The sequence below is a fragment of the Oryza brachyantha genome, chromosome 6 (assembly GCF_000231095.2).
Source record: "Oryza brachyantha chromosome 6, ObraRS2, whole genome shotgun sequence".
NCBI lineage: Eukaryota > Viridiplantae > Streptophyta > Magnoliopsida > Poales > Poaceae > Oryza > Oryza brachyantha.
Genome location: NC_023168.2, coordinates 6,531,884 through 6,545,595, shown reverse-complemented (window position 1 = coordinate 6,545,595; position 13,712 = coordinate 6,531,884).

The following is a 13,712-nucleotide window of genomic DNA, read 5'->3' as shown; positions in this document are numbered from 1 at the left end:
GACATTGTCCATTCAAAAATTTTAGGAACCAATTATAGGGTCATTGTTGGAGAGAATGATGATTTTTTATCTAATATTTTTTGATGATACCAATTCAGAATTATTAAGAGTTAATTGTTAGCCTACCGTTGAAGATGCTCTTGTGGTAGAAAATTTGGTTCATGGCTTTGAAAAGGCTCCACCTAATAAATCATACTTCATCCGTTTCATAATGTAAGATGTTTGACTTTTTTCTTGTAATGTTTAACTATTTGTCTTATTCAAAATATTTTGAAAATATCATTTATTTTGCTTATGACTTACTTTATTAGCAAAAGAACTTTAAGCACGAGTTATCATTTTAAAATTTGTACTTTTAAATAAAACAAATGATTAAACATTGTAACTAAAAAAATCAAACGCCTTGCATTAACAAACGGAGGTGGTATATTACTGCGACGAGAGGATATTGTGCACCCGTGGTTTCTAGAGGGACGGGGTACGAACGTCTGCAACTTTTCCTAACATTTTCTTCGACTAATTTGCACATTCCTGGTCTCCGGCCGTACATGTTGATACGAACAAATGTGTATTTTCCTGGTTCTGGCGAGGAGACTTACCCTTTTTATTGCAAAATTTAATATCTCTAGTAATTTATGCACTTTAAGGTAAAAACTTTGGTGCAAATTTTGATACATATAAGTATTTTTCTTAAGCACCGTAAAGTTTCTCAAGACAAAAAAAAATTAAAATAAAGCAGCACATCTGACTATTTTTATTATATGTCTAAACAATACTCATGCATATAATTCTTAGGGTTGAGCTCCAGCGTTTGTATTGTGTCTCGGGAAAAGAAAACTCTATTATACATATGCCGTCTTAATTTTCCTTAAAGCAAGCTAGGTCAAAAATAGCATGGTGTGCCTTCCATTTGTTGGACCTCACACAAAACCACTCTAGTTTTTCTCTTTAAAAGGTTATAAATAATCGGCCTGATGCATGGCACTGTGCAGATCGAAGAAAAGATTAACACATTTTCTGGCCATTATTTTTTCTAGAAGGTAATTAAAAAAGAGATAGTCACAGGCTTCGGAGATACTTATAAGAATAGATTTGTGTGCGTGTGTTTTTAGGGGAGCTATGTGTGACGTGAGAGTACTGTATTTAAGAAAAAAATGTGGTCACTCTGATAGTCTGATTAGGTGACCACGCAATTTGGACGCCAGAAAGGCAAGAAGGCAGGTGCTGCATAGTCGCACGTGACGCAGCCATACGCGCCAGCAGTGTGCACACAACTAGTGCAGGATGCCCGGGGTCATGGTGCACGAGTGGAATTTTATATCTTTGAAACTTTTTTGTATTAAAAAATTGAAAACTAGACGTTTGGCCCATCCTGGGAAAACCATCGTATCATTGCCACCACGGCAAAATAATTTAAATCTGTTAAATAATCTGTGGAATAGTGGCGAAAAAATGAGACACGGAGAACGTACCAGGAGCCATTGAAAACGGTCCAAAATATACTCCGGCCCCTTCTTTTATTTGGGTTTGGATATTCGTCTTATTTAAAAATTTATATAATTATTAATTATTTTATTATAATATGATTTATTACAAAATACACTAGACATGACTTATAATTCTGTATATTTGAAAAAAAGATTTGAATAAGACGAGTGATCAAACGTAAATCCAAAATATAACTGTGTAGACAGTACTTAAACTATTTGTGTTATAATTTTACCACAAATAGAATTTAAAAAGCAAGCCGGATATAACGATGATATCAGTACTACTAAAATATTAAAAAGAAACAAGAAAACAGAATAGAGCCATGAAAACAACATATCACAAAAGCAATCGAGTTATGACTTCCTCTATTCTAAAATATAAGTATTTATAGGATTTAAATTGCTATTACAATATGAGCATTTTCGTATTGATTTTCTTGATTTTGATTATTCCAATGATTTTACATCGAGTCAGATGCTTGGAAAGAGAATCTAAACAATTTAAAATTTAAAAGATTGATCATTAAAGTGACTAAAAGAGAATTTTTAGTCTTATCTTAGTCGTCGCTTACTAATTCAGAAATAATTTTATTTTAAAATAAAAATTATAATTAACATCATACCTAAGTACTCCATTCGTCCTAAAATGTAAAAGAGCCAAGCACAAGGATTAATAAAGTACGTACAAATAATTCGAGAAACATTGTTATGGTTCAGAAGAAAATGTAGGTGAGAAAATTAAATAGAAAATAATTATGATTGTTTGAAATGATGAGGTAAGTGGAGAAATAGAGTCAAAAGTTGATAGAAATAGCTTTATCTTGGGACGGAATGAGTATGTTAATTGGCTAATTCGTAACGATATTATAGTACGAACACTGACAACGGAATGTAAATGTTATGGTTAATTTTTTTTTAGTATTGACGGGTTGTTGGTAATAATGTACGGTTATTCGTTACAAAAATTCTGGGTAAACAGCTAAAGCAGCGAGGAAAAACCTCTGCCGCTTCGATCTAGTATTCCATTTCCATGCAATACAAAATCAGAATAAAATAGTTGTAACAAAGCTAAATTGACAGCCGGTACTGTTGAATAATTCCGCACTATTTTCATCCATACGTACGTCCATTCTATGTTATAAAATATAATTTTATATAAATACTAATAAATCTGGACACTTATATATAACTACCTGTAGATGAGTATTTGGTTTAGGTGACTAATCCATTAGTGCCTCTATTTTAGTCTCTTTTAGTCTCTAAAAATCCAAACACGATGACTAAAAGGGACTAAAAGTGTATTAGTCTATTATTCTCTTCCATAGTTACTTATCAGGGTTAAAACTTCCTTTCACACTAACCTCTAACAAAAATTTCTATATATGATACACTTTTAGTATCTTTTAGTCCCTTTAACCAAACAATATTTACTAAAATAGTCCAGAGACTAATTTTTAGTCCTAGGACTAAATAACCAAACACCACTTAAATAAGATTTTTTTAAAAAAAACTTATATTATAGTAAAACAGAGCGCGCGAGTAAAACACATTTCCAAAGTAGCAAATATATTAGCCATTATTAGACCCCCAATAACGGCACACAAGCCTCATTGGCATGTTGTCGTTTTCCGATGATAAACCAAAGCTTTTGTATTGTCACTGTAGCAAATAAAAAAAAGCACTAAGTGTACAAAGTTGTTTATTAACCAACTTTACTAATTACCATACAAGTAAATTTGGTAGCGTGTAGAAAAGAGAGGAAAGAAGAAAGAAAAGTCATTCTAGCATAACATTGGCTTAAAAATTGACTCTTAATATTTATTAAAGAAATTTTGTCGGGCGAGGGTGAATATAAAGAAAAGTAGTGTAATAAAAAATATTTTATTATATTAATAAAAACATACTGACTTGTTTATACGTATCGTTATAAAATATAAGGCCTTGTTTAGTTTTTAAAAAAACATCACATCGAATTTTTGGACACCTAAATAAAGCATTAATTATAGATGAAAAAAAATTAATTGTTCAGTTACGGAAGAAATCTTGAGACGAATTTTTTAAGCCTAATTAGTTCATGATTAGTCATAAGTGCTACAGTAACCAATATGTGCCAATGACTGATTAATTAGGCTCAAAAGATTTGTATCGCGGTTTCCAAGCTAGCCGTGAAATTCGTTTTTTCATTCGTATCCGAAAACTCCTTCCGACATCCGATCAAACATTTGACGTACCACTTCTCACAAAAATTTCCTCAATCTAAGGTGGTATTTATATTGAGAAAATTTTTAGGAGAAGTGTCACGTCAAATGTTTGACCGGATGTCGGAAAAGGTTTTTGGATATAAATGAAAAAATGAATTTCACGGCTAACCTAGAAACCGCGAGACGAATCTTTTGAACCTAATTAATCCGTCATTAGCACATATTGGTTACTGTAGCACTTATGGCTAATCATGGGTAATTAGGCTCAAAAGATTCGTCTCAAGATTTCTTACATAACTGTGTAATTAGTTTTTTGGTTTATCTATATTTAATACTTTATTTAGGTATCAAAATTTGATGTGATGTTTTTAAAATAAATTTGGGAACTAAGCAAGGCCTGAACACTCCCTCAGTGACGTGATTTGACAAGACAAGACTATACGCTAAGCTCTATCTTTCGACATGCCTACGCCACCTGCGGAAGATCAGTGGGGGCATGCATGACCTGTCATCTCAATTGCAACAGTAGATCCAACTAAACCTTGCCTCCTGCACCCTGAAAGCTGAGAAAGCTACACAGCTAATTAGTATAATTAACAATCAAGATCACACGACGCATGCAGGCTTAGCTTAATACAACAGCCGATGGATATGCATGTGAGCGAATCTGAGCCAGTAAATATCGAGATCTTAAAACCAAATAAACGCAGGGATCGAATCATCGGATTAAGATGATAATGTTATTTTAATTTCTAGCACGGTGGTAGTACAGTATTTAATTACATACTCCTGTTATTAATCTAAGCCCTCGAATTTTCGCTTATACTTACCTTTATAAGCCAAAATTTAAACTTTTAACCTTAAAATTGATTTCAGAGTTTTTTCACCATAGCTTATTTTTCACCATTAACTTTATCGCTAAGAACACATATATAATTTTTTATTCATAAATAATTTTTATTTATATTTACTAATAAATTATTTTTTGTTTGTAAATATATTGTTTTGCTTATTTCTCTAATAAGCTAAAAGATGAACAGCAAGTGAGCATACCTTTGGTATGCTTGCGTAAACAACAGTTTTTTTTTAGGCGATTTCCATATAAACAACATTATGCCCCCCCTAACAATCTTTGATTCAACCACATGATGTGATCGAGCTCGATTACCGGCTTTAAGGAATAATTGTTTTGCAAGGTTTGCAAGTTGACCATGCTGTATGCATGTTACCTGGATAGTTGGATATGCTCTCTCTCTGTTATTAATTTGACAAATGATGAAGACACGCGTATTGCAAGCTCAATATATTTAGACCAACATGGTAAAATTAATCTTGGTGCAACAATGCTCTTCAGGTGCTATCTACAGATAAGGGTGGGAGTGGATAGCTGGACGACCCATGTGTACTTTTTAATTCATCATAATTGAACTAAACAAATAAACTAAAAAAGATAAAATTGTTTTGAGAAGAAGGGACTACTTAATGCTACTATTTCTATCTAAAATATAAGCATTTCAAAATTATTTAATAGTAATTAAGATCAAGAAAAAAATAATGTTGTTTAACAAACAAGGAATTGATATGGATAAGAAGATATATGAGGAAAATAAGAAGAATTTTAAATAAGAAATAATAATTAATTAAACTGCTAGTGATAATAATTAATTTTAAATAAGATATATGAGAAGATGAAAGGTGAAGCTAGATCTAAGAGAGAAGCTGCTAGTGATAATAATTAATTAAACCGCTGTGACCAAAGTAACAGTTTATTTTTTTTTTAGAAAAATGTCAATACTGCCAAGCCAGCTTTTGGGAGAAAAAGGTAGAAGGTCGACATCACTTTGCTCTTGCAGTTCGTGCTTGTATGGGCAAATATTCTGTCTTGGAAAAACTATAAACATGGATCGGAGCGAGTGTACACGTACTCCCATCCATCCGTTTCTTTAAAATTGTTAAAAGTTAAATATTTTCAAATTCAATTAAATTAGTAAAAAATACAATAATATATGTAACACAAAAATAATTAAATATAGTATAAAATATATTTGGTAGTGGATTTTATGAAACTAATTTGATGTTATACATATAAGTATATTTCTCTATAAAAATGGTCAACCTATTTAAATAAATTTGATCTAGAACAAAGCTAAAGGGGCTTCTAAATGAGCTTTTTTATTATTCTTGATAAAGTACCTCAAGATACCACATTTTTTTATGTGAAACGTGTGGTATCTTAAGATACATTATATCTTGAGGTACCAAAAATTTGTACTAAAATTCTTATTACTTTGAGGTGTCTTTCAAGATGGTAAAAAAGCCCAGAAAGGGAGTGGTACCTTAGCATGGTTAACATCTGTTTGCGTATATAAGTAGGTAAACACACACTTATACACCATCGGCAAGTGGCGCAATCAAATACAGTTTAAAAACTGATCTGAATCTGTTGACAATGAGAATCTACGACACTTAATTAGAGAATGATTAGATTCTTCTTGACAGGTATAGCTAGCTACAAGAGAGAGTGCGAGATCTGAACACTCGCTCCATGCTTATATATCTTTTCATTAAAAAAAGTTTCGCTTGCCGTGTTTAGGTTGCACCTTTTTTTCATTTGCTTATATTTATAAGCTAAGATTTAAGTTTTAACTTTAAATTTGAACTTAATTTTTGAGATTTTTCATCAAAATTTATTTTTCAGTTTTTATATAACTAAAAATATGTATATAAAAGTTTTATTTATAAATATGTCATTTGTCACCCCCTTAATTCTCCGTGTGCATGCATGCATGCGAACGCAACTAGCTGAACGGAATGGCGAATTTAATGGCCCATTTTCTTGCGTGGGGTTGATCATTTGGCTTTTTTAAGGAAAAAAATGAAACAATATATTTGTAAACGGAAATTAATATGTTAATAAAACTTTTATATACATATTTTAAACTATCTACTAAAAATAAACTATAATTTAAAAACATTAAAATTAACTTTAAATTTAATGCTAAAAGTTTAAATTTCAGTTTATAAGGTTAGGCATAGACAAAACGATAGAGAATGAATAACGAAGAATAGGAACGATGGCGATGGCGACCACGGCAAGCAAGCCCGCGACGAAAATCGCGTGGACTTTGGGATACTCACTGATAAAGTGATAATCGATGATATATATAGTGATATACTCGTAGGCCGCGTTCGGATGTACGTCAAGTTAATTTATTTTGGCACGAAAAATATAGTAATAGATTAATACATGATAATCAATTATTAATTATTAAAAAAATATAATATAAATTAATATGGTTTTTTAAAACAACTTTTCTATAGAAAAATTTTAAAAAAATACACCGTTTAGCAGTTCGAGAGGTTTTCCGCCTAGAAAACAAGAGTGGATAAGTTAACTAACGTAACGGAGGTGACGAACGCGGCCACCGATCGAACATGAGGAGTAGATGCTACAGTATCATCAGCTTCGTTTCCACACGTGCTCAATATATCAGCGTACGTACTCAGTATCGGACGAACGGCACGAATTTGGTTTTTGGTTCCCTCCTGTATAAGTAGCAGGAGTCATGGAAACGGATGATTGCTAGCTCCTACGTGTGCATGCGGTGGTGCGTTCCATCGTTCACACGGGGCATCCCCACCCCCCAACCGCCCCAAGTGCTGCACGCGCGTTGCGTTGCGTGCGTCGGCGCGGGAGGAGGGGTGGGTGGGTCGCTGCTCTCTCCGTCCGTTCTTAGGTTACAAGTTGTTTTGATTTTAGCCTAAGTTAAACTAATCTAAATTCGATAAAATTTCTAGACAGTTATAATAACATATACAACACTACATTAGTTTTATTAAATCTATAATTAAATATATTTTTATAATACATGTGTCTTGGGTTGGGTAGTATTATTTTTTATAAAAACTTAGTCAAACTTTAAATACTTTAAATAATTTAACTTTGACCAAAATTAAAACATTCTATAACATGGAATGGAACGGAGGATGTACTTGCTAGTGCTGGGTAGCATCGATCTGTCGCTGAGTCGATCTGCCCGTCGGGTGGGGAGATAGAATGAGGGCCCGGGGTGGGAGTTGGGCCGGAGGAGGGAGGGGGCACTCAGTCAGAAGGCCGGTTCCAGATACGGCGCGGCGAGCTGTGCTACTTTAAGAAGGAATAAGTCTATTTTGCCTCTCTTAACTCATGTCCTTGGGTTGAATCTCACCTCTCAACCGTAAAACCGGGTATAACCCGTCCCTCGACTTCCAAAACCATTTCAAGTCGAATCCTCCAGCGGTTTGGGAGGTGGTTTCATCCTATGTGGCGCTTACGTGGCAGATAGACTTGGTCTTTATCTCACGTGGCATCGACGTGACGCTTATGTGCCACTAAATAGAAACAAATCTAAATGGATCCACGTGTAAGTGAGTAAAACAATAAAAAGAAATTATGGGCCCAGTGTCAACTACCCTTTCTCTATCGTGGATGGCAATAGGCAGCGATAGGTGGGTGGCGGCGGTGGCATCGCCGAATTGGAGCCCAACAAAGGGCGAGGACTAAGGCGGGAGCTACCAAGTTCGATGGGTCAACGAAGGGGCTTGTGTGGCCAGCATCGAGGTTCGGGGTAGGGGCAAAGGGGCGATCATTCATGGAGGCAATGATGCGGCGAGAGCGGTCAAGGGAGGGGATGAAGTCGATATGAGGCGCTGGAGCAAGGTGACAAGGTCCATCCGTGTCTCCCGGCTCGGCACGAGCTCCAAGCTCCCGCACTGACATCCATCCCCTGTCGGAAATGAGGGGTGGTGGCGGGGAGGGGCGGACGGGGTGAGCGTGGAGGGAACATGGAGGATGAGCAGAGGAGGCTCTTGCCAAAGAGGCTCAATGTCACGATGGACGATGCCAAGAACACCATCACCATCTCGCTCGCCTTCCGCTCCTTCATTGCCAAGCAGTGGTTCATCCCCTTGCTCTCCTTGTTCCCCATCTTCTCACCACCGACTCTCTCGCTGCCACACCCTCCTCCCTCGCTTACCTCCGCCTGTCCAATGGGGGCCATGGCCGCGGCGCCGCCGCCTCCCACACCACCGGCGTAGCAGCAGCCGCAGCAAATGGCGGCGGCAATGAACGCAAGGCTCCGCGGTGGCGGGATCATCCTCGAGCCGATCGACCTCACGCACCTCGTCTATGCCTTCGCGTTGTTGTGCTCCGTCCCACCACCATCCACCGCCGGTTGCCGTCACGCGCTGCCTCGCCGGCATCCATCCCCTTTTAGTAACAAAAAGGGTAAGAGTAACTGACATGTGGCCCTGATATTTATTTTTAGTATTTTTCTCGCTGACATATGGATCCTGTTTAGGTTTATTTTATTTCAGTGCCACGTAAGATGAAGACCAAGTCAATCTGCCACATAAGTGCCATGCACGATAAAACTGCCTCCAAAACCACCGGAGGAGTCCATTTGCCTGGTTTTGCGGCTGAGGGATGCGATTCAACCATGGGCATGACTTTGAGGGAGTCAATATAGACTTATCTCCTTTAGGAATTGCGTGTGGTAGAGTAGCCCACGACGTAGATGAGCTATAACGCGTGTGGGGTTTTCTCTTAAGGGGAAAAAAGTCTACTCTAGGTCCCTTGATTTGTTGTTGGGTTTGAAAAAACGTTGTTAAACCGCAAGCAATACCGTAAATCTTCAACCCCATCTTGCAGAACCAGGTTCGGGTAGGTTCTTCGGCTGTATGGCTGGCTGGTTTCAGTGCCCTCCCCTCGTGGGAGGCCCCTGTATTTATACCAATAAGCACCCATTTCCCCGGCAAGAAACGGTGGAGGCTTTAGGCAGTACAGTTGGTGAGTTTGAATTATACATGGATCGGACTACTTGTTTAGTTGGTGAGGTTGGATTATACACGGATCGAACTACTTGTTTTTTTAATCCGATATAATTTTCTCTCTACCACCTGCTTTTCAATGTGCTATTTTTTTTTCATACTCCCCCGTTTCATAGCGTAAGATGTTTATTTTTTTTTTGCTTTCAATGTTTGACTGTCTTATTTAACAAATTGTGAAAATATTATTTGTTTTGCTTATGACTTACTTTATTATCAAAACAACGTTAAGCATAACTTGTCATTTTTTATATTTGTACTAAATTTTTGAATAAGACGAATAGTTAAACGTTGCACCTAAAAAAGTCAAAGTAACAGACGTAGCATATCATATATAGGACACTGACCAGTAGCTAACTAGAGCATCACATAATTAATTTCGCTTTAACACCAGTGTGAGTTTAAAGACGAGGGAAAAAAGTAAAAGAAGATGGATACATATAACAAGATATCCCATTAGCGAACGACAAATTTAGTGCTAGCTAATTTAAATTTGAAAAATAGATTAATATATTTTTAAAAAAAATATCTAAAAAAATACAGTTTAATAGCTTGAAAAATGTGTCTACGAATACCGATGGAATTTGTCTATCGGAAACGAACTCACTCGTACGCATATTGCTTTTGAACATATTTAGGTGGTGTTTGTTTCTAGGGGTTAATTAGATCCATGCCATTACAAAGATGCGAGTTTAGAAAAATACTATTCTAATTCAACTATTTGTAAATATGCCATTACAATTAGGATGAAACTTTTTTTTGCCACTTTGTACATTTAAGTAGGTATTTTACTCATTTGTTGTATACTGTATTTATGTATAGACTAAAACGCCCCAGGGAAAATTCCTCAATCTCAGTACGAGGACGAGGTAGCTGAGACTGGAGCTGAAGAAGGTGAGGCGGGAGGGCGGCGGGCTGGGGACGTGGTGGGCGAGGAGGCCGGCCGGCACGCGCGACGGTCGAAGTCGACGGCGGTCAGCGCGCTAGCGCCGCGACGGGCGAAGTCGACGACGATCGGCACAGGGACGACGGAGTCAACGGTGGCGACCGGCTAGCCGTAGCGGCTACGACGAGGACAGCCAACTACGATGTCTCGTCGCACTGCAGCATGTTCCTCCGCAATTGTCGAAAAGCCACGAGCCAGCTACAACGTCTCGTCGAGGTCATGCTCCACACGACGAATTGTGGCGACGACATGGAAGTATGGAACCACATCATCCCTGACATGCATCGCGTCGCTCTCACCGGATCCGACGGCGAAGCAGCGGGGGAAAGGCCTGTTCGTGAGGTGTGATAAGGTTGAGCAGCCCAGGTGCGACAAAACGTTGGTGCGCGCGCAGACACGGGACGAGGTGTTCTCGATGGAGTTCGCCATGGCAGAGATGGGGTGGTCGGTCAACGGGAGCAGCCGACCAGCACGGAGACGAGTACGATGGGTGGCTGGCGCGGACGGCGGAGTAGACGGCTAGCTAGCACGGCGACGACACGACGACGAGGGAGGCCGGCCGGCGCGGCGACGGCGTGGAGACGAGACCGATGTACAACGACGAGAATAAAGATAAACAGGGGCTTTTAGGTTATATGGAAATATATTGGTATGCCATGTGGGCCCAACAACCTTCAAGGTGTAGAAAATGTCATGTCTCTAATTGAGACATAATTGTAATGGCATGTTTATAAATAGTTGAGTTATAATGGCATTTATCTAAACTAGCATATTTGCAATGGTATGGATATAATTAACCCTTGTTTCTAGGGGCTAAACTGAAGCCCCTAGTCACATCGGATATTTGACACTAATTATAAATAATAAACAAGTCTATAAATAAAACCCATGCATAATCTTGGACTAATTTGCGAGACAAATCTAATGAGCCTAATTAATCCATGATTAGCCTATGTGATGCTACAGTAAATATTTGCTAATTATGGATTAATTAGGCTCAAAAAATTCGTCTCCCGGATTAGCTCTCATTTATAAAATTAGTTTTTTGATTAGTCTATATTTAATATTTTAAATTAGTGTCCAAATATTCGATGTGACGTAGGCTAAACAACCCCTTAGAGGCACATGTGCAACGATCAATTGGACCTATTTGTAATTATTTTTTTCTTTTATATATATATATATATATATGTCCTTTTCTAGAACTTTTTGCAAAATAGAACCTCGACGCCAATGTCATTGGCGTTGTCCTTCTATGTGCCAATGACTTAGCCGTCCCAATGGTCGAGGTTGTCAGTGCCACCTTCTTTGCACCGAGACATTGGACCTTGGCGGCAATGACCATGACGATGAGTAAAAATGTCTATTTTTGTTGAAGTTTTTTAAAGGTCAATTTAGCATTAACGTTTTCAAATGGACTACAAGGTAAAAACAGGTGCACTTCTAGCGAGAAGAAATAAGTTCTTATGGTTTGTTGAGCACGTTCCTTGATAAGGACATGTACAATAGTGAGACAATGGTCGTCTATATACATCCATGTCAAATTAATCATCATATGTGGCATCATTAACTCAAAGAAAAACTTAGAAATCGTGTCTCCGTTTGTCCGCTACTCGGGCACGTGCTCCCAAGCTACATGCAACCTTTTTTTAAGAAAAACTTCATGCACTGGTTCTATATAATAAATACAAAACATAAAAATAATATATTAAATATTATACAGAGAACTAAGTAGACAACTCATTACACAACTTGTTTGTTTAACTATCTATGTATATCAAATAGACAACACTTATCTATGTTGTTGCATGTGCCCTAAATCATGCAAGTGGCCATCAAACATGGTAACACTTTTGAAGAAATTGTTCACCAGTGTGCTTGCATGTGTAGGTGGCCGATAAAGTTTTTAGGGAGCGTCTTGGGGCGACTGCTCCATCTCAACACCGGGAAGGCGATTCCTCGACACTCGACACGGCAACGACTCTGACCTAGGCGGCGAGGCGACAACTCTAACCTCGACGAGGTGATCTCGGTACTCGGCGTGACGACGATTCTGACCTCGACGAGGCGATATCTAGGCGCGCGACAACGGTTCAAACTAGTGGCGTCAATAACGATGGAGGCAACATAAGCGATGGCAACCATAGTGGAGGAAACACCACCAGCACATTGCCTCATCGAGTCAGAGAACAGATTCGCTCTTAGGGTTGTTAACACCAAAATTTAGTAAATTTTCTTATTGGACTCTGGATAAGAAAAGGTACAATCGCGATAGAAATTTTTATCCGAAAGAGTTCGAATTCAATAGGAAATCGTGAAGACCAAGGCTTGGCTGCATAATTTTATCTGCTAGTTAGAGTTAGTTAGGATTTTATCTCTAAGAGATTAGAGTCCGATCGGGACTTGTTTGTTTTCTTTTATCTATTAGAATTCGTGTCGTATTCAATAGAAATTAGAGATAGAGTTTATTATTTCTTTTTATCTATTAGGAGTCGTGTGTTGTGTTCGATATGGACTACTATCCACCCGAGGGTATAAATATGTGTGCCCCAGGTCAATGTAAATCATCTACACATCAATTAGATCAACCTCTTTCGGCGCATCGCCACCCTCTTGTCCAAGGTTTTCAACTCCGGCGGAACTTGGCACCTGACGCGGGGCTGCATTCTCTCGATCTCTGGCGAAGGGGTAAGTCCATCGTTCCACCGGGCCACGGTAATCGCAAGGACTGTCTCGTTTCAGTCCGATTTTCTAATTTGGTTGTGCGATTGCTAGTTATCGTATCAGTTTTAGCTTAGAGCACTTTCATGTTTTGAGTTGATCTGGTCGGCCACTTTGCACGATCTATGTTGGTTTGATATTCGCCATTTGACATATTCAATCTAGTATTGTCTCGATTAGGTCCGATCTAGTAGATTGCGTTTGTTAGATGGTTTATATCAAATCGATATATTTTGTTCACTGTTTTATCGGAGTACTAGCCGATAAATTATCAGTCATCGGCTCATTGGCTTGATAGCGATCTAGATCTGTTTAGTATCTATCCTGACATTGCTAGGTTTAATCTTGAACTGTCTTGGTTAGATCCGATTTTCTATGATTATTCTTAGCAATCTAGACTAGATATTTTATAGATCTTGGTTGTTTGTCCACCGTCTATAGCCGATGATTTTTACCGATCTATGTGCTTATCATATTTACATCAATAGA